This window comes from Meles meles, chromosome 10 (genome assembly GCF_922984935.1).
Source record: "Meles meles chromosome 10, mMelMel3.1 paternal haplotype, whole genome shotgun sequence".
In the NCBI taxonomy this organism is placed as follows: Eukaryota; Metazoa; Chordata; class Mammalia; order Carnivora; family Mustelidae; genus Meles; species Meles meles.
The window spans coordinates 68534941-68557425 of NC_060075.1; the positions used below are offsets into that span (position 1 = coordinate 68534941).

The 22485-nt window shown below is 41.8% G+C and overlaps 1 long non-coding RNA gene across 1 annotated transcript in view; it reads left to right on the top strand.

Moving 5' to 3' along the window:
* Nucleotides 1-20598, top strand: part of LOC123952032 — a 34647-nt gene extending 14049 nt beyond the window's left edge. Inside the window, exons 2-3 of the long non-coding RNA XR_006820556.1 lie at nt 19844-19917; nt 20239-20598. This is a non-coding gene — a long non-coding RNA (uncharacterized LOC123952032). The remainder of the gene's footprint in view (nt 1-19843; nt 19918-20238) is intronic.
* Nucleotides 20599-22485: the final 1887 nt, after the last annotated feature.

The following is a 22485-nucleotide window of genomic DNA, read 5'->3' on the forward strand; positions in this document are numbered from 1 at the left end:
GGGTTTGGAGGGTGAAAGGGAAGTGGTGAAAGGAAAAAAAAAAAAAAAAAAAAAGGTCTTCGAGCGCTGACCTAATGGAACTTGGAAGAGCGAACAAGACTAAGGTGCGCTTAGGAGACAGCAGGGCTCAGCAGGGTGAATGGGCGTCGGGATCGGGACTTCTTGTGTGGGTGTCTCTGTGTGGCTGGGTGTGCAGAGTTGCAGGAAAGGTGAGTTTGGGGTGGAATTGTGTAAACCAAGAGTGGAGACCGTGGGATCACATACGGGACGGAGAGAACGTCCGCCCCCCACCCCCGCAGTTCTGTTCTCCCTGGCAGTTCCGAGTCCCTAAAGCAGGTTGAGCTCCACTCTGGCGCGCCCTCTTCTAGGTAAAGTAGCCGAAATCACAGTCAAGTTTGGCGGAGGGGAGCTTTTTCTACCCCTCCAAGAGGTGTATACACTAAACCTTAAAAATAGAAGTGATTTTTCCTTCACATTCTGAGATCCTAGGAATATACGACTTACTTTTTTTCCTCAACAAAAGAACAAGCACCTCTGAAAGGCTGCAGAAACACTCACTCTTTAGGGGTTCCAGCATCCAGGAATGTCACACGCGGTGAAAATACAAAAGCTCAACATTTTGATATTTTAGAAGATTTTCTCTTCTTTTAAATCCTCCGCGTAAATGCCTGGTTGTAACGTGAAAGTGCTTTCGTGTGAAAACATGCTGCAGGGTTCCCCCCCCCCCCTTTCTTTATGTGTATTAGCAGCTGCAAAACATTCCAAATGAGCTAGAAGGTCATTGTGGAGACTTATTAATATGGCATTCAGTGCTGGCCTCATCAACAGCCAAAAGCCTCACCCCAGAAAATTAGAAAAGAGAAAGCCAAGATGCTTAAAAATACCAGGTACTTTAAATTCTGCATTGCCTCCCAAATCCCAAATAACTTTTCATAGTTAGCCTTTGGACTGTTAACCCATCACATTCATATTCCATTTCCCCTGTGTCCCAGGGCTGCATTTGTAGCTATTTCTTACATCTCCAGACCTCTGAGATGCGCAGTGCAAACAGTAAAGAATCACATTAATCCTGCTTTGATCTCCAAAGGAAGATCATAGCACAAATCAGGTCACCACACAGATGCTGCTGTGAGAAGGAGCCCCCTCCCCTTCTTTTCTTTTTTTGCTTGTGTGTGTGTGTGTGTGTGTGTGTGTGTGTGTGTGTGTGTGTGTTTCGTCAAGATCTCTTGGTTTCATTGCCAGTTGGCAAACTGGAAAATGTTGGTATGAACTATAAATACCTTTTTATTTAAAAGCTGGAGGATGAAATATCTTAGATGAAGCCTTTTTTTGGGGGGGGTCTTACAGATGTAGATACTGGGGTTTATGTCCTCCTCTTTCTATCTGGTTATTTACATAAATACATTGGACCATTTTCCAAATACATGCCCCAAACACAACCTCCACAGGAACTTAATTGCCTGGAGAAAAGTTTTATTTCCTCTGTCTTTCTTTACTCCTTCATCCTGTAGGCATAGGATAATAGTAGTTAATCTGCTTAGATAATTTAAGACTTAAATATTAGAAGGCCTATATTGACAATTTCAAAATTCAAGTCTGAGAGCTTTGGCTAAGCAAAGCTTAGGAGATGACAGATGTGATAAAAGAACTGCCAAAAACGAGACTTTATTAAAACTAAAAAGTGTGATGTTTTTGTGGTTTTGAAAGAAATGACTGTTATAATGCTCACTCAATCCAAATGTGTCCCTAAACAAACAACTGTAGAGTATTTTATTTTAGACTACCTGATATTTATACACACAATACAGTATTTCACTCTGCTTGCATACGCACACAAATTTCTACAGTGCTTTTCAAGCCACCCCTCGTATACATAAATACAGTTAATCAGGTAGTATAGTTAGTATAGTTGAGCTACGAACTACACACAAGTGATGTGTACATGATCATAAACATTTGCGCTGTGTACACATCCTTCCCCTCGTTTCTCAACTTTCTGCCAGTGCATCAACATTATATTGCAAGAAGCTGCTTGTGAAGCTGTAGCTGCCACCAGCTTTTTTCAGAACTTGTTGAATGGGAGGAACACATGCAGATATCTGAATTTGTTAAAAAATGCTCTTCTGCTTCACATCATCCCTATCAAAGTTGATTTTCATTTAATCTCAGTGGGCCAGCCTCCAAGACAGCCCAATTCACACTGACACTGAGGCTACACAAACGCTTCTACATGTTGGACAAAGTACCATAAGCTGCTTTGGATCAAACATGTCCTTTTAAAGGGATTTTAGATGAATTTGGGAGCACAGCCTGGAAGGCAGACTACCATGGAAAGAGAGCATACAGGAAGGAAGGGAGCAAAGAGAGAAAGCAGGTGAAGGGAGAAAACCCCACGAGTGATAACTTAGGCAGAGAGATCTTTCGTGGCCATAGATCCTATCCTGTGAATTTCTGAAGTTTTTTCCAGACTCAGTGTCTGTTCTTACCTTAGTGGTCTCCTTTTTCCCTGATCCATTCCTCTAAATATGCTACCATTAAAATCTTCTTCTGGAGACTTTATAGAGGAAGCTGCCAAAATATTTCTTTATAGGCTGTTGTGGATATTTTAATGGATTTTGATACATAAAGCATTGCATTAATCCTCTTAGAAATGCCCATTTTGGGGATATTTAACTGAAAAATGTTATTGTCACATTCATATGAGCTGATTTGTGTGTTGTCTTACTTGTGACATAACCTGCTTCTACAGTTCATTTTATAAGCTGACTTTAAACTTAATTTTGAAGTACAAAAAAAATTTTTTTTCTCTAGAAAAGCAACAAATGGGGCACCTGGGTGGCACAGTGGGTTAAAGCCTCTGCCTTCGGCTCAGGTCATGATGATCCCAGGGTCCTGGGATGGAGCCTCACATCTGGCTCTCTGCTCAGCTGGGAGCCTGCTTCCCCACCCCCCACCTGCCTCTCTGCCTACTTGTGATCTCTGTCTGTCAAATAAATAAATAAAATCTTAAAAAAGAAAAAAAGAAAAGCAACAAATGTTGGATACTTGTTGGTCCTAACGATGGAACTAAGCATCACATCATAATTAGCTTTAGAGTTTTGCTAAAAATTCTAACCTCTTTAATCTGCTCTTTTCCTTTTGCCAGGATCCCAAGAGCCTGGTATGTCGCATGTGTGTAAGGAGAGAGAATAGGCGTCCTTGTCTTTTTAATTAAAGTTTATGCAGCTTGTAGAAAGTAGTAATTTTCTAGAAAATTAGATCATTTTAGATCACTACAGTTCCACTCAACTATCTTAGCCATGGTTCTAAGCAAATCTTGCCCTTTAAAAACCATCAATTATAAAGCAAAGAATACCGACAAAGTATTCTGAATTTAAAGTATTCAGATTTCACAATCCGACTCTGTCTCCATGAGAGTAGTTATAAATGAAGGATTCTACCATGTATGCATGGTGTGACAACCCACATTGGTTTCTTTATGGCTTATCAGAGTGACAGACAGAACTTCCTATCTCTGCTCGTCCTGATTCTAGGGGTTATGATTCACATGCACAAAGGGGCTTCTTAAGTCACTGCTCTTTTTCTCAAGTTGGAAATCAAATTTAACCAGAAAGTAATCAAGGTCTTGGACCAAAGCATTAAAAAAAAAAAAAGTTAACCTTTCTTTAAGGGGATTCAGCTCAAGTTTTTAGAGGCTCTGCACTGCCTATAGAACAAAGATAAGCTCCACAGTTTGGCATACCTGGGGAGGCTTAGAGGGGAAGACCTTTGGTTCTTGAGTCAGACTGCTGCAGAATCTTGAACAAATTATTTTTCTTTTCCATGTCTTAGTTTTCTTTTTGGACAACTGGAATGACAATTTGAAATGACCTATTTGGTAATGGTGACTTGAATGAGATAAATGCCTGTAAAAGGTTTATAGTAAGGAGTTTTGTGAAGAATAAGTGTTGAAAAAATGCTAGCCAATGCTTGCCCATAACATTAATAGAATGCCTCACAAGGCCTTTTGGTTTCTTCTGCATATGCCATCCTCTTCTTATAGAAAGCCCTCCCTGGCTCATTGCCAGCCTGGCTAACTTCTTACCTCTCCAACTCTGCTTGGGAAGTCTTCTCTGATGCTTGAAATTAGGTATTTGTCTTTATGATTCCACAGTACCCACTGTTTATTGCTTTTATGGTATTTTGTAGGGTTTTTTCCTTTTTTTTTTTTTTTTTGGTCATTGTTATCTGTCTCCCTACTTAGATAATAAGCTGTCCTAAGTGACATGTAATATTTATCTTTATTTCTCGGAACTTACAAATACTCAATATATGTATGCTAGATAGGTAAATATTTGGTGTGTCTGTTTTATTTACACTTATAAATAAGTTGTAATTACATGGATTCCTCTACATTTAGTTTTCTCTACTTACTATGTCTCAAAGAGAGTACTCAAAGGGACCTATCCACCCCATAAGCAATGTTATGAAGAGTTTTGATTGTGGGCTGTGTAAGGAATTGTTGGTATTTTCAGGACAAAATATCTTCAGTGAATTTCCCAATTTAATTGAAGAGCTCATGAACAAGGTGGGTTACCTGTCAAATCTGTAGATATTTGGCCATACTATTCAACCTATGGCTTATGCATATTCCTTGGATAGTGATTTAGATTATCTACATGAATGTTAATAGGTGGGTTTCAGGGATGCCTGGGTGGCTCAGTCAGTTAGGCAGCTGCCTTCAGCTCGGGTCGTGATCCCAGAGTCCTGGGATCGAGCCCTGCATCAGGCTCCTTCCTCAGTGGGGAGCCTGCTTCTCCCTCTCCCTCTGCCTACCTCTCTACCTCCTTGTGCTCTCTGTCTGTCAAATAAATAAATAAAATCTTTAAAAAAAATAAAATAAAAATAAAAATAAAAAATTAGTTAGGTTTCAACTATTCCAGTGTGCTGGCCAGGTGGATTGCCAACTAATCCAATTATGCCACTGGTTTCAAGGACATATGTATATGAAAAAGTCATTAACAGAGATTGCATGGATCCTAAGTATCTTCAAGACCAGTTAGGCTTGTTTCACTGGCTTCTTGGATTCATACAACTCTGGAATAAAAATACAGGGAAACCTTCATAGGGCTGGCTAATTTGAAGGATGAACAATATAAACCAAGATATGTCAGAATTATAGAATATTGTACATAACCTGCCATATAGAAAATATTTACATAAACCAGGGACGAATACTCTGTGGCCAAGACCTCATAACGGGGTCTCCTTTAATGAGTAGACCGGGATTCTTTGCAACTGTTTCATTAATTGTCAGAAACAGTTATTACTGGAGTGTTTGAAAGCAGTTTGTTTTCTTAAGATTAATCACCCCCTGCAAAGCTCACTTAACTAGATTTGTAAACTCTCACTTCCACCAAAGGAAAAGTTAAGCCAGTTCTCCATCTTGGAATTATCAAATGTTTCAAAGGTACAAGGTCCAAATCAACTATATTTTCCTGGAACAACTTAATAAATACATGAGTTAAGGGATAATAACAATGATTCCTACTGTTCTGGTCCTGTAAACCATAACTGATTTTGTAATCTTTTCTCTAGTCCCCTTGAAAATAAAACAGAGCTATACAAAATTTAAAAAAAAATTCCACTTCATTGTGGGAACGATAGAATTTCCATTGATGATGGAGAAATATTATGTTCTTTGACCTAAAGAGTGAAGTAAATATTTCGATTTGGTTGCAAGTCCAGAGAACGGGCCTTACAGAAGCTGCAAGGCAATCTTGGGAAAGGTCATGCAGTCTCTTTTCTTGTACCTAGGTAGAGCACTTCCATGCTATCACAGAATCAACATTATTCAAAGCCCAGTACAGCTCTAACCCAGCACTTACATGCTCCCGTGAGGCATTTCGTTGCCCCACTAAGACAAAGGAGGTCAAGGAAGGGAAGGAATGGAGAGATAGGAATTTGTATTTTGCAACTGGCATAAGACAATACAGAGTGAGTATGGGATCCAAAGATTAGGAAATGGTAAATATCTAGTAAGGGAAGTGGTAAAGTTTGCTGTGCAAATGGATCTTTCCATTTCTGCCACCACTTTTGCGGCTCGTCCTATTCATGTATGCCCCACATCTTTCCATGAAGGCTTTGAAGTGGCGTTAATAATGGACATGTAAAACAAAATGAATTCTTTTACTCTTCTTACTCTCACTCCAGATGCCAGCTATGGAGTTGCTCACAGCAAGAAATTTCTGGCAGTGGAACTAATCTTTTACTAGTTACGATTATAACACACATAAAAACCCCTTGCTTTCTTTTTCCTATGTAGATAATATTGGTCCAGAAAAAGACAGCCCTTTTCCCCTCTCTCCAAATATCAAAATCAGTTTTTGCCACATAAATATGGCCTAACTGGTCCACCTATCAACCATATTTAAACGATATTCAAACATGAGTCTACAACTTCTCTTGGAAGCCTATTCCTTGTGGTTGCTGAAAGGATAGTGTAAAAACTTTTTATTGTTTTAGATCGGACCTCCCAAGCCTGACTGTGAATTTTTATGCCCGAGTACCTAAAATATTCCAAGAAAAACATAGCTCAAACCACCACATTTTGCTTGCTTTCAGGTTCAAACCCTATAAAACCACCACATTTTGTATGGTTTCCACCCCAAACCATAAGCTGGCATGGGATTCCACTAGATGCTCTGTTCAGGTCTAATTGAGATGTTTACCAACCTTGACAACATTTTGGCTAACTTGTCACTAATTTGGAATGCAGGTGAAGCAAGCTGAGTTCTCAGCAATAATTTCTTCATTTGGATCCCTTTACTTGACAACCTCCCCCACCCCCGCCACCCAACTGGGGGCCCAGAGGTATAGCATTGTCCTGGGTCAGTCATTGTTACTTCCTCTGTGACATTCTACTCATGTTTGCCTTGCCTCAGACCTTACTCTTCCCTTCAGAACTTATTTCTGTGTATTATTCCCTCAGGTTGTACACTTTGCAGCTAATTGGCTAAATCCATTTTTGCTAAGGTGTTCATAGATTGGAAAATTCTTAGGGAATGCATACAGCACTAGACTGTAAGGTCCTTGTGGGCAGGCATGGTGTCTTGCTGACTGTGTAGAGTTGCCAGATCACATACAAGATTTTAATTCGCTAAATCCGGCAACCCTATGACTGTTGTATTTCCATATTCTAGAAACCCCCACACAGCAGATGCTCAATAAATAATGGTTGACTGAATGACTGAATGAATGTAGTGTGGGGTATATATCTTGGAATCTTTTGATTTGCTCTAAATTATATCGCATAGGGAGTTGGCTTACCATGTAGGCCTGGAGCTGTTTTCTGTGATCTCAGACCTCTGTGTTTTTGATGGGGATTGAGGTAGGCCAATTCTGCATTTTGTGTGACCATTTTCTTCGAAGGACATCCTTCTTTCTTGGAAGAGCTGGTGGGATAGAAAGGGGTGAGGAGGGGCACCTGGGTGGTCCAGATGGTTAAGTGTCTGCCTTTGGCTCAGGTCATGATCTCCAAGGTCCTGGGATTGACCCCACGTCAGGCTCGCAGCTCAGCGGGGAGTCTGCTTCTCCCTCTCCCTCTGCCTCCCCCTGCTTGTGCACTCTCTGTAATTCTCTCTCAAATGAATAAATCTTTTTTAAAAGGGGGGGGGCAGTATGGAAAGGAATACCTGCTGTTAGCTCCTAGTTCACTATGAAAGAGCAATCCCAAACAATTGAGTTGGAAAGCCTTGAGGGAGTGGGGAATCTTCTTGCTGTCATTCTTTCCTTACCAGAAGTGGGATCTCCCTTGATAACCACAAATATACAAATAGGACCCTCCTGGGAATTCACAGGTACTGGGAGGGGAAGTAATAATAGCAGTTTGGACTGACTAGAATCTTTTATAAATAGTCCTAGTGCTCCCAGAGTCATCATCATGAGAATTCTTAAGGCCTCTGTGGAAGGGGAAATACTATCTCAACATATTTATTTTATAATTATGTTAAATTATCAATTACGTTTATTGATGAAACTGCTGTAAAATCATAAGGGTGCTCTTTAAGAGTGAGGGGCCATTGGATATAAAGGCAGTGTTGACCTTTTTTCTTCCTGTATTGCATCTACTGTTTCTTCAAGAAGTTTCTAGGACATTCCCAGCACTTTATTATGCTTCTTCTTGGTATTGGTCAGTCAGTATCTCTCTGAAAAATGTGGCTTGGAAGGTTAAGAAATTGTGAGTGAAGTGCTTGCTCTTCAAGGTTCCTGAATCCATCAGGTATTAACAATGTTGCCTGTTAATTTAGAGCTGTGACTAAAGCTCATGGCAGATCTGTCTTTCTGTATTAGCCGTTGCCAAAAGACAACGGAAATACTTTAACTTTGAGACAAATCAACTCTGAGCCAGACTGAGCCCAGAATTCACATTTCCACCCACATTTTCTTCTGTTTCGTGAGTGAATTATCTCTGATGCTCGTTTATCTCATTTCTAGAATCTACTACTGTCCTCAGGCACATTGTCAGATAGAGGAAAACTATGTGCTGTCTGGCTACTGAAATCTGTTCCTCTAACAAAACAAGGTCAAAATGACTTAAAAGTCTCATCTAGGAAGAATGCTCTCAAAGGTATAGAATTTTGGTTTTCTATGCTTGATGGTTAAAAATGTGGGTTTCGCAAATGAATAAACGAACAAACAACAGCAGAAACAGACCCATAAATAACAGAGGACAAACTGAATGGGACAAAATGGGTGAAGGGGAGTGGGAGGTATAGACTTCCAGTTCCGGAGTGAGTAAGCCAGGGGGATGAAAGGCATAGGGAATATTGTCAATGTAATGTAATAGGGTTGTATGGTGACACATGGTGATTATACTGGTGGCAGGCATAGTATATAGCACATAGAATTGTGGACTCACTATGTTGTACACCTGAAAGTAATGTGACATTATGTGTCAACTATAGTTCAACAACAACAACAAAAAGAAAAAACAAGGAAAAGAAAATGATGGGATATTTTTTAAAATGTAGGTTTTGGAGTCCAAGCTACCTCAGATGGAATCCTGGATCTGTCTCTTCAGTAGCTTGAATCAAGTTGCTCTACTCTTCTAAATTCTCGTTTCCTAGTATGGAAAAGGAAGATAATTATAGTATCTACCGCATAAGATGATTAGAATTAAATGATCGATTACACGGAGAGTTAGCCTGTACATAGTAAGCGCTCAACAAATGACAGCCATTATTATTCAAAGTCTGGAACAGAAGATTTTCTTTTTAAACAGAATCTCAGAATGTTTCTGTTCAACAAACACACCCGTGTGGCCTGGATTCTGCTTGTGGGCCCTGATGGAAACTGTGGCAGTAATGTCCCCACACCTGGCCGGCCACATTCCTGGCTCTTCCCTTGAATGTCCAGTTTCTGGTTTAACTGGAAGTTAGGACACAGGGTCAGGATATGCTTGTACCCTCTTTCATAGCCAAGACTAGAGCCCAACAGAAAGGTGGGTGAGTCCTGTTGCCAATCCCAGTCGTTTCTGAAATTCCTGACTGCTTCTCTTTACCTGTCTTTCAGGGGGTGTGTGTTTTGGGGACAGTACATTCCCAGCACTGTAGAGGTGGCAGCTGAGCCCGCTGCCTGGGGCTGGGCTAGGTTTCGGGCCCTGCCCCCAAACTTCCAGTGCTCTTCTGGCTCACCCAGAAGTTCAGGTGTGGGGTGGCGGGTGGTGTGTGTTGGCCTGGGAGAGTGGGTGGGGTGCAGTGGAAAATACTTGAGCAATGAGTCTAGAGGCCCTGGGGAATTTTTTTTTTCTTTTTTGGTTTTGTTTTGGGTTTTGGTTTTTATGTAGAATTTTACTTTATGCCATTTGTCCCTTCTACCTCTTCGGAGCTTCCCAAGGGTTCCATCCCATCAGGTGTGTAAAGGCCACCGCAGGGGACTTGTGAAAGGAGATTAGAAGAAGGGAGAAGTTGAGATGAGTCAGTCCTCCCTTCAGCAGACTCTCTTCGAGCATCTCTCTGATGTTCTCTCTCTTCCTAGTATTTTTGCCCTTTTTACTCTTTTCACTTCTAGCTATCTACAGAAAAGAACCTGAGGTTAAAAAGCTGAGGGAACCTCAAAATTCTTGTTTGTTTGTTTTTTTAATCTTTGTTCACCCTTCTAGTCCTGTCTTCCATTCTCTTTGCTATTCTTCTTTTTTAGAACGTAGGACAAGGGAGTTTTTCAGAAGAAGATCAGAAAAAAAAAAACAGAGAGAAATCAGGCAGTAAAGTAAGGAAGATAGAGAGGAGGAGGAAGAGGGTGGTGAGTCCCTCAATCCCAAATTAACAGGAAACGGTCCTGAGTTAATATGGAGCTGGCAAGGCTTTCTGTCTTATTTAAACTAGAGAAAGGAATTTGCTGAAATCTGATAAAATTGGAAAGAAAAATCCAAGAGGGGAACCCACCCCCCACAAGACTAGTGTTGATATTAAAACACTCAGCATGTTGAGGAAGTATGGCCATATGGCTGCAGATGACCTATCCAGATAGACTCAAAGGATTAGAATTATCTCCTGATATTGGTGTGTGTGTGTGTGTGTGTGTGTGTGTGTGTGTGTGTGGTGATAGCCATGTGTATTTTATATATCAGGTAGGAAATATGAAAAAGCCAACCTCAATCATAACGAGTATGGGGGAAATACAGAAAGGTAATAAAAGGGTATAAACGTCCAGCGATAAGACTAGTAGGTTCTGAGGATTTAATGTATAACATGGCGACTACAATTGATAACACTGTATTGTATAATTAAACATAAATTCTGAGCAAAAAAAAAAAAAGATAAATATGTGAGGTGATGGATGTGTTAGTTAAGTAGATGGGGGAGCCTTTCATCATGTACCTGTATAGCAAATCACCGTGATGTACACTTTAACTGTCTTACAATTTTATTTTGTAAGTTATATCTCAATATATTATTGAGCTAAAAAATTATTAAGAAGAATAAATGTGGGACACCAGGGTGGCTCAGTAGGTTAAACCTCTGCCGTCAGCTCAGGTCTGATCTCAGGGTCTTGGAATCGAGCTCTGCATCAGGCTCTCTGCTCAGCAGAGCCCTCTCTCTTTGTCTGCCTCTCTGCCTACTTGTGATCTCTCTCTCTGTCAAAATAAATAAAGTCTTTAAAAAAGAAGAGTAAATGTTTTCCTTTCACAGGAATATATATATATATATATATATATATATATATATATATATATATGATTTTTTAATTTATTTATTTGACAGAGAAAGCGAGAGAGAACAAGCAGAGGGAGGAGCAGGCAGAGGGAGAGGGAGAAGCAGGCTTCTCGCTGAGCAGGGAGCCCATGTGGACCTCAATCTCAGGACTCCGAGATCATGACCTAAGTCATGCAGGTGCTTAACTGACTGAGCCACCCAGACATCCCTGAAGGGGAAGTTCTAAGGAAAAGTTATTTGCTTATTTTAGCATCCTTATTGTCTTGGTGGTGATCTGATTTAGAAATCCACTCCCATTTTTCTCTTGAAACTAAACTCCCAGAATATTCTAATTAGGACGATTCTTTTGGTCCCCATTTACTGAGTACTTCTTCTGGTCAGGCCTTTAGCTATGCCGGGGCTCAGTACTTGTCACAGGTGATACCACTTAATGCTTACACAGCCCAGAGATGTGGGGACCCTGACTGTTGTGTACAGCAGCCTGCTCATTGCCAGGACTCGTACATCTTCAACAACAGCAGCAACAGCTGCGAGAGGAATCCAAGGACCAATTTGTTGGAATAAAGCAGAACAGGGCTGTCCCATATGGCAGATAGATCTCAGATGGCTTTATTAGATGTAGGATGATTTTTCTTGTAGCCTAAGGGCTTTCTGGAGAGAATCTGAAATCTTTTCACTATGTCCACATCATTGCCAGATGTGGATATAGGGAAATAGAACTTCTCCTCCGTGAGTGTGTGTGTGTGTGTGTGTGTGTGCACGTGCGCGTGTACGTGTGTGTGTAAAAGTGGCAGATTCTGGTTCCCATAACAAGTTTCAGTTCATGTCACTTTCACTTTCTTAGGAAAAAATGTCTTCTTGAGCCTTTCAGATAGGTTATGGGTCAGATCATGTTCACCAAAATGTAAAACCAGTGGCAGTAAAATAATGATAAAACATGGTAATTTCATAAAGGGCCTGTTAGTCTTGTATTCTAATATAGGATGGAATGGAGTACTCCACCGAAACTTAAAAACTCATAATGATTACTGATACCATTAATCAGAATGCCATGCAAACAGCTCAGGGATCTGTTGTATTAAGCTGTCATGTGGTTGCAATCATACCTTTCTAACCGCCATCAGAGGTAACTGTCAGCAACACCGTGTCTTCTCTGCGGTCTGTTGCAGCGTCAGGTCCCCAGGGTTCCATCCTGAGTCCAAGGTGATTTGTACCGTGTGCTAATGACCTGCTGATTGTCTGCACAAAGGCGTAATCGTACACCGTTCAGGCACCACTGTGATTCCACACAAAAGCAAAGGACTGTCTGGTGTCAAAATAATACCATAGTCTAACTTTGATAAAGGTTTTTTAACTGACTACAAGGTACTATTTGGTGCTAAAGCGTGTGGCAGAAATAATGTTTATTCAAATAACTAACAAGTTGGCAGCAGGGGAAATTTCAGGAGAGAGAGTGTGTGTGTGTGTGTGTGTGTGTGTGTGTGAAAAGGATGCTATTTGATAGCTGTTTCTGGCTCGATTTTTGGTTCTAATTTTGAAAGGTATAGAAACTAGCAAATATCTTTGTTTCAGTTAGATATTTATTCATGTTGGTAATTACTAATGCACATTTTAAGTAATGTCACTGAAGGGTTTTCTTTCTAGGGAGCGAAAATATGTGGTGAATATTATATTGATCTATTTTCCTATTATCTTTTGACTTACCTCTCCGGGCTGTTTCAGGGAGCAAGTTTGGGGCTGTAGAGAGCCAGGCGCAGCCATCTCAATACTCTTCCATGGGTATAACTCTCCCAGGACAGAGAAGAGAAGTGATGGAAGAGAGTCCAGTGATGGAAAAATGGAAAACCACTGAAAATCGTAGCCTGCTCCTCTCTTTGCCTGCCCCCCCACCCCTGCTCCACTGGCTGCAGTCTGGCCAATTCGTGTGACTTGCTCTTTCCTACGGGGACTTGTCACCAAGTCATTTATCTGTTTAGTGATGGAGGAGAATTCCTGCTAAGACTTTGACCCAGATTCCAAAGCTAGATTCCAAGACTTGACTTGTTTGTTTCTTCATTCATTTGTTTCTGCTTTCCCCCATTTAGTGACTATTTTAAACCTGTCGTTATATACCAGGCACTATGCTAACCATCAGGATGATAATGATGAGTAAGATTTGGCTTCAGCTCTCACGCCCCTTGTTCTGTAGGAGTCAACTGGCCATAACCAAATGCTAAGAGACTGTCAAGGAGCCTTTGTCAGCTCTGTTATGAGAGAGATTAAAGAGAATGTGAGTTGCAAGTGTTGACAAAATGAAAGCTCTTCCACTAGACTGTGAGCTTGTTTAGGGCAAGAAGCAAGTCTTGTCCTTGGAATTATTTATAGCTCTGAGTTCAGGAAGGACACAGAGCCTATGTTCTATAAAATGTTGTTGAACTTTTTGGAATTTTGGAATTGGAATTGAATTTTGGAATTTGGAAAATAATCTTCAGCAATGGACAGTAAGTTGCAGATGCCAAGAGTAGAGGCTTGGGGTCAGCTAGGAGTTTGGTCTCTACTCAGTAACCAGTAATGGCTGTCACCCCATCAAATTTATTTGTCCATTTCAAAACATATGTGTTTAACACCTGTGATGTGTCATGCAGGTGCTCGGTGTTGTGGATTCAAGAGTGAAGAAAATGGAAACAGGATCTTTCCTCATATAGCTCATGGTAGAAGGGATATGGGGATCTCAGAACAGATAAAAGAGAATTCCAATAAGACATGTTGATTTTTGTGAGAAAGGAGTCCTACTGTTGCCCAGGAGTCATTCTTGGTGCCTGCCAAGGGGAGGGGTTCGATGGTCAGGGAGAGAAGTGCTCCAGCCCATATGGATAATGTGTCAAGCCCTGGAGATGAAAATGATCATTGTGCCTTCCAAGGACCTAAATATATATTCAGTCATTGAATTGTCACCTACAAGGAGAGGAGCTTGAGATGAAGCTGGGGAGGTGAGTGGGGCCAGACCCTGAATGGCCTTGTAGGGAGTGCTAAGTGGTCTGGACGCCACTGAAGACTAAAGGGAATTTATTGAAGGGATTTGAACGGGCAGTGCTGCAACGAAATTTGCATTTTGGATCTAGTTCTTGGGCTGCGTAGCGGCTGGAGGAGGGAGGAGGTGAGAGACATACTAGTTAGGAAGACTTCTGCAGAAATCCAGGTGGAAGATGGTCCATAGTGACTTAGGTATTGTGGAAAATGCTTAAGCTTGAGAATCCAGTAAGACGTAGCTCTAAAATTTAACTCTCTTTGTGACTATTTACCAAGTAATTATTTTACATAAGCCCCACAATTTCTTCTGCAAAATGGAATAATTTTGCCTATCTGTTGAGGAACTTAAGTGGGATACTGTAACTAAGTTGCCAGATACTACACGACACACACTTCTTGTCCTGTAATAGTCCTCCTTCCTCTTCATTTGTATTTCTTCTCCTTAATGTCCAACTGGGTGCTTTTATTTTTAATTTTTTTTTCAAGGTTTTATTTTTAAGAAATCTCTACACCCAGGGGCACCTGGGTGGCTCAGTGGTTTAAGTCTCTGCCTTCGGCTCAGGTCATGATCTCAGGGTCATGGGATCAAGCCCCACATCGGGCTCTCTGCTCAGTGGAGAGCCTGTTTCTCCCTCTCTCTCTCTCTGCCTGCCTCTCTGCCTACTTGTGATCTCTGTCTGTCAAATAAATAAATAAAATCTTAAAAAAAAAAGAGAGAGAAATCTCTACACCCAGTGTGGGGCTTGAACTCACAATCCCCAAGATCAAGCATTGCAAGCTCCACTGACTGACCCCAGCCAGGCTCTCCCAACTTTGTCCTTTTAAATAGGATCTTTTGTTACTGTTTTTGGTCCTTTTTATTCTTGGACCATGTGTATGGAGAAAGGCACTCCTTTTCCTTCTGCCTTTGTGAATATTGTAGTTCTCCCAGAGTGTTCTGGGCCATCACAAGTTTACCTCTGAAGTTCCTTCCGTGGAACACTTCATTCTGGTCTGTGTGTTGTTACAACCAATGAAAACCAAGCTTGGTAAAGATGAAAATTTTTGCTCCCTTCCCTTCTGGAACTTTCTGGTAACTGCATTCTCCTCCTCATACCTTCGGAATGCAGCTTTGGTATTATCTTTGGCTGTCCTCGGGGCTGCTTCTTAAGCACTTGTGGAGAGAGAACTTTGTATTTTTTCACAGAATAGACCTTATTTTCACTTGGAGAATATTCCAAAATCCTGTCATATTTTCCCTTCTGACATCTCTAAAACTCATCTTTTCCCACTGGTCTCCAGTAGCTAGAATCCTTTCCCATATTTTGGACCTCTTTTTCTTCTTCTCCTTACAAATACCTCCATTGTGGTCTCTATTCTTAAGTTCTGTCTCTGTTAAAGCAATCTCTTTGGTGCCTTCATTACAACATCTTTTTAAAATGCTCTTTTCAGGGCGCCTGGGTGGCTCAGTGGGTTAAGCCACTGCCTTCAGCTCAGGTCATGATCTCAGGGTCCTGGGATCGAGTCCCACATCGGGCTCTCTGCTCAGCGGAGAGCCTGCTTCCCTTCCTCTCTCTCTGCCTGCCTTTCTTGTGATTTCTCTCTGTCAAATAAATAAATAAAATCTTTAAAAAAAAAAAAATTTAAAATGCTCTTTTCAGTTTCTCATCTGCATTAAATCTGGACTTTAGGGAAGCGCACTGCTCTTCCTTGCCTGATTTTTCCCCCTCCTGGTTTTTATATTTCTTCTTAACTTCTTTTTTTTTTTTTTTTTTTTTTAAAGATTTTATTTATTTGACAGATAGAGATCACAAGTAGGGAGAGAGGCAGGCAGAGAGAGAGAGAGGAGGAAGCAGGCTCCCTGCCAAGCAGAGAGCCCGACGCGGGGCTCGATCCCAGGACCCTGGGATCATGACCCGAGCGAAAGGCAGAGGCTTTGACGCACTGAGCCACCCAGGCGCCCCTCTTAACTTCTTAATACCTGACCTCCTTATATGTGTTCATTTTATTTTTCTCATTCACTTTTTTGTTTTCTTAGGCCGCTTTCAAGGTGTGTCCTCCCTAGCCAAGGACATTTTCTTTTCCTTTTTACATGCCAAAGCCAGCCTCAAACAAGTCGTATCCCAAAACCCCTCTCCTGTTTTTCTCATAGCTTTCTTCCTCATTTGCTAATGTCTCCCTCTTCATGACGTTGGCCTTTTCTTTATCAAGTGATGCCATTGCTACATAATCGAGTGTATCTATGCTCTTTTCATATAAGCAGATCTATCACTTTCTAAGGAAGGTATCTGCTATTAATTGACTTAGGTCTATTCTCTCACTTCCAATGCCACTACCTTGAAGTTGACAGTGACCTGCCATTTCATCTCACCACCTCAGCTGGCTCTCCCAGCTATTCTGGCCTTAACATCATTCTCAGGATTTCTTTCTGAAACAAAACAACAAAGCTTCTGGCTTTCCGTGGCCTGCAGAATGAGATTTACTTTCCTTAGGTGTGCATCAAGAATCTTCATACCTTGGCCCCTCCTCACCATTCCACATTCTGCCCATCACTTTTTACCCCAAATCCTAAATTCCAGTCACATGGAACAGCTTGAGGAAGCAATTTACTATACACAGAGGTTGAGAGTGAACTGTGACAGACCAAATTCAGATTCAGAATTCTTTCCGATTAAAAAAATAATAATAATCGAGTGGGACTAATAATAGCTACCTTTTAAAAATTTTCTCCTTTTTTCCTCTCAAAAATTTATTTATTCATTTATTTGAGAGAGAGAGAGAGAGAATGCATGACAGTAGGAGGAGGGGCAACAGGAGAGGGAGAGGCAGAGAATTCCAAGCAGACTCTGAGTGCAGAGTTAAACAGGGGACCTAATCCTGAGACCACGACCCTGAGCTGAAAACAAGAGTCAGACGCTCAACTGACTGAGTCACCCAGGTGCCCCATTTTGCCATTTTTTTTTTTACACCAAAAGATTTCATGTAAAAATCTTTCTTTCTGGCTTCTTTCAGAAACTCTGGCAATACTGCATCATATTCCCACCGGGCAACAGAGGGTTGGAGTTGAATGGTGGCTGCCCTTTTACATGAAAAAAGGCTTTTCTCCAATTTGCCAGTTTCTGCCACTCTGTTTTGTGTCAACATTGAGGCAAAGTGTCATTTATCATTGCTCTTGTGTTTTGTTTGCCTTATAGTATTACGAGAAAATTGTACCACATCTCTATAGATAAGTACGAGATGGGCAGATGCTATTTTGTATTTCAAGAAACATATGGGGCCTACTTTACTCTCTCATCCTCCTGGCCCCAGCAGACAATCTGAATTTGGCTCTCTATCAAAGTGGCTTGCAGTAGGGTCTGTGTTCAAATCCTCGTTCCATTGCTTGCTAGCTGTGTGGCTTTGGACATGTTACATAAGCATTCTCTGCCTAACCTTACACCACGGTCATATGTACCTCACAGAGTTTTTGTGAAGATTATGTGAGATAATCTATGTAGAGAGTTTAGCAGAAAGATTAGAACATGGAAAGAATAAATCTTAGCCACGTTGTTGTTGTTGTTATTATTATTCTGTTTTCCCAAAATCTAATAATGGGACTACCAGAATCTTGAAGGACGGATGATTTGATCTGGGGTAGTTTCTTTTGGTGCCTACTTGGCCACACCTTTCTAGCTATTACTTTTGTCACTTACTAGCTATGGGCCCGGTCAAGTTGTTTAACCTCACTATACCTCCATTTTGTCATCTGTAAAATGTTAACAAGAACAGTGTGATAATGGTATCGACATCTTTGGTTATGATGTATCATTTGAGATAACCACGTCCTGTGTATCACAGGCATCTGCCACATAAGAAGTATGCAGCAAATGGTAGCCACCATAGTCATCGGCTTCCCAGGTCACATTTTGCCTCTGTTGCCCAAGGGAAGTGGTCCAGTAGTGCTGAGGACACAGGGAGCCTGGTGATCCACCCGCATGTGATATGTGGTACCCACACATCTATATGGGCTTCTCAAGAGTTGAAATAGAATTTGCATACCATAAAATTCACTCGCTTAAAATGCATAATCAAGGCTGCTTCAGGTTGTATAATCATCACAACTAATTCCAGAATGTTTTCATCAACGCGATAACCATTAGCTATCATCTCTCAAGCCTCACCCCCAAGCCCTTGGCAATCACTAATACACTTTCTGTTTCCATGGATTTGCTGGTGTTTGTCTTCAGGACTCTGACTTGTGCCCTAATTGTCAAGAGCCCTTTGATATCTGAGCTTGCGAGGATGTCCTCAGAGCAGCCTTTCAGGGGGGACCTTCCAGCAGGCTCCATGGTGCTAATATGCAGAGGGGTGATAAGCACAGCAGAGGGGTGGTTCCAGCTCCCAACAAATCAGGCTCCCCTGGGGAACCGCTTAACGTTCCTGTGCCTCCCTTGGACTTACTGAACCAGACTTTTGTCCAGGAAGGGGAAATTACTACTCAGGTACTACCCAAATACTTTAGAGTTTGAAGAACACGATACTCTATACTCGTGTCTAGAACAAAGACAATGTGTTGTGCTAACGAAGCTTTACTTGGGCTGGGCTGCGAGCTGGGACTTAAGCTCAGTCTCAGCCCTGCCTTCAGTCAGTCTCTTTGTGACACTAGGTGAGCCACTCATCTTTTAGTTTGCTTCTTTGCCAAGTGAGGGGTTTGGAGGAGGGCAGATACCTGGAATGCAGACATGATCATTGGTATCTGGAGGAGGCTTCTCTATAGACATAAACATCAGTTCTGAAGAAGCCTCTTCATGTGTTCTGAGTAAAACTGTGCACTCATTCTGGGCTTAGCTGCTGTCCACCGCGTTTGGCATGGAGGCAAAGTTGCTGAAGCCCACTCTTTGGAGTTTTGGTGGTCAGTGTGGAATCGCGCTGAGATTAAACCAGAAGTATGGGAAGCCCCTCCTCTTTCCTTGCTCACCTTCCCTTCTCTCTTCTTCCCATATTCCAGCAATTAAGATTGCAAGTAATTTTAAATTGCAAACAGCCCATGGGAATGTTAAAGCCACCAGGTATTAATACTCTAGTATGAAATACTCAGACTAACAATTGAAGACCTTGGGTTTAAGCTATTCTCTGTCATATTAAGGACATTTGCGTTCCTGGAGCCTGAGGAAGGGGACAGAGTGGTATAGCAAAGGAGAATGTTAGTCGGGGCGCCTGGATGGCTCAGTGGGTTAAAGCCTCTGCCTTCGGCACGGGTCATGATCCCAGGGTCCTGGGATCGAGCCCCGCATCAGGCTCCCTGCTCAGCGGGGAGCCTGCTTCCCCCTCTCTCTCTGCCTACTTGTGATCTCTGTCTGTCAAATAAAAAAAAAATAAGATCTTTAAAAAGGAGAATGTTAGTCAAAGACAATTCCTGATGTGAGTTTTGCCCAGTACCTGGGCAGTGGCACTCTAATACATCTCCTGTGATGCTTTCAGTGGAGATGCCCTAAGCTAGTACTGCTTCATCTAGACTGTCTGTGTTAGGTTCTTATTATTCTGTCTTATTTTGTTAATGACTCAGAATCAGTCATTTTGGATGCCAGGAACTGCGTAAAGCTTGGGTGACTGTGCTTCTAATTTTTCATAGGGTCTTAAATCTTTTGTCGTCAAGTGTCATTTATTCATCTCTCTCTTAGGTCACAGAATCACAACTCCATTCAGGTCGGCTCCGCGAAATGCTGTGAAGAAGCAGCAGCTGTTCTTGGATTCTGTGAGCTCTCTTTTCTTTTTCCCTTGTATGTCCCTCCCGAGGCCACTCATTCTACATGCTTTCTGCAAGCAGATTCACTCGTACTTAACTGCAATTACACTTTTTCCACCTTCTTTGTTAAAGCAAAATAAATGAAGAAATAGAGACTCCTTAAACATACTTTGTGTGTCCCTGTAGTCTCTGCCTCATTGTTTGGAAAACCACAGACTTCATCTAGATGCCAATGCATCCGTCATCGGGGTTTGCTTAAGTGGTGTATTTACCAAGATCTTCACTTGAGCAGCGGCTTAACTTTTTAATCTTTGATTTATAATTTTACAGTTGCTGAGACAGAAGGAAACACACTTCTTTGGAGGAGCATGACCATTTTCTACGTCGCTTCCTATCCCTGTCACTGAACTTCCTGAATCCTGGCCCCAGACACCATCAAGAGGACCTTCTGGATGGGCTACCTATCCCCTGAGAGAGGAGGAACATCAACTGTGGTTTCTAACTAGACCGCCTTCTTCATTTCAAGTAATGGCTGCCATCAGGGTCAGATTACAGACAGACCAGTTGGACCCCTGCTTGGAGGACTAACCTATAAGGGCACCAACATGACCACAGAGTGCTAAAACATCCACAGAAATATACAGAGGAAAACAATACTAGCGCTTATTTTCGGGAGAATTCTGTGTGGAATTGGAAGGAATGGTTTGATAAATTCCTTGAGGGTAGAAAGTAAGGCATAATCAAATATAGAGGAGCACGGGGTTGTTTTACTACAGGGCTTCTATTTGTCCTACTCAGATATATAATTTGGGTGCCCCATCTGGATTGTTTGTGACCATGGAGGGTAGGCAGACACCCCACTGGTCCTCCTGCTTGGTTCTTCCCCACACAGAGCTCAGCTTGTCCTTGAATAAAGATCTGGCAAGTAGTGTTTTGAAGGAAACACCAATTTATTAGCCTACATGTCTCGACATTCTAGGGCTTGAAAATGAAAACATAATCAGTCTATCTTCCAGTTCTAGGATGTTAGCCCTTAGTATGTCTTCATTCACTTGAGGGCAAAGATGAACCAACACAGTAGATCAAGTCAAATGGAGCCTGAATTCCCTGCTTATGGGCTGGGTGATCAGCCTCTGTGTCGAGTTAATTTGATCAACGGAGACACTAGGGAGAGTTGAGATCTTGAAAAATATTTGGCTGAAGGGTGATATTATTGATTATTTGTAGATGAAGATGTAAAGGAACATTCATAGAATCATGAAATATGGAACTGCTGGTCACATTAAAAAAATTCAACAAATAGTTAAGTACCTACTGGACACTGGAGACTGGTGTAAGATAGATATGGTTCCAGGGCACCTGGGTGGCTCAGTCGGTTTAGCATCTGACTCTTGATTTTGGCTTAGGTCATGATCTCAGGGTTGTGAAATCGAGCCTCGCATTGGGCTCTGCACTGAGCTTGGAGTCTGCTTGGGATTCTCTCTCTTCCTCTCCCTCTGCCCCTACTTGGCTCTCTAAATGAATGAAATGAATGGATGAATAAGATAAACATGTTTCTTACATCATGGACCTTACATCCTAGCTTTCTCTTGGATGTGAAGAGCAGTGGCCACAGCAAAGAAGTGGACACAATGATATTCCCGAGTCAAGGATTACAGTTGGTGTAGCAATTCTTATTGCCTTAATCCAGCCTAGTGAGCACCCGTTTGTAAGACCTGTAAGTCTGCATTCTGTAATTGTTCTGTGAACCTGCCTAGACTGTTTCTCTAGCAAGCTGTACAAAATCCCATGGTACCAGAGGAAGGGGTTAGGTTTAGTTAGGGCTTCTGGGGGAGAGAGATATCAAGTGATATGGATCAGGAAATATGAAGGGATAGAATTCGGGAAGCAGCTATTGCTTCTGTCTTATGTGGAGAAATTGCGTGATGAAAAGTGCTAGGCTGGGAACTCTGAGACCCAGATCTTTATTTTAATAGTAATGAGCCATGTGACTGTGGGCAAGTCATATCACATTCCACTTGGAGGCCTCTTAGGTGATCCAGGACCTCTTCCAGCTCTAAAAATGCTAACATCAGGTCCCAGTCTACTGGACAACTGCCCAGTTTCTAACTCAACTTTTCTTAAGCTGTTAGGTCAAGTAAATCTGCAATATTCACTTGACAGGGTTTTTTGTTGTTGTTTTTTTTTTTTTGGAGGTGTATTTATCAACCTTATAGAATACAATGAATCTGGGGCGCCTGGGTGGCTCAGATGGCTGGGTGGCTCATCTGCCTTCGGCTCAGGTCATGATCTCTGAGTCCTGGGATAGAGCCCCACATCTGGCTCTCTGCTCACGAGGGGGCCTGCATCCCACCTCCATCTCTCCCCCTGCTTGTACTCTCTGTGCCTCTCTCCCTCTCTCTCTCAGATGAGTATATAAAATCTTTAAAAAAAGGAAAAAAAAAGAATACAATGAGTCTGCTTAGGAGTTGAGCAGGTTCTAGAAACATTCCCTGTAGAGCTCACAGAGGCTTTACCCTCCTGTACTCTTTCTCCCATCTGTGCCTTTCTTCCTCTTTCCCTTGATCACACTTCTAC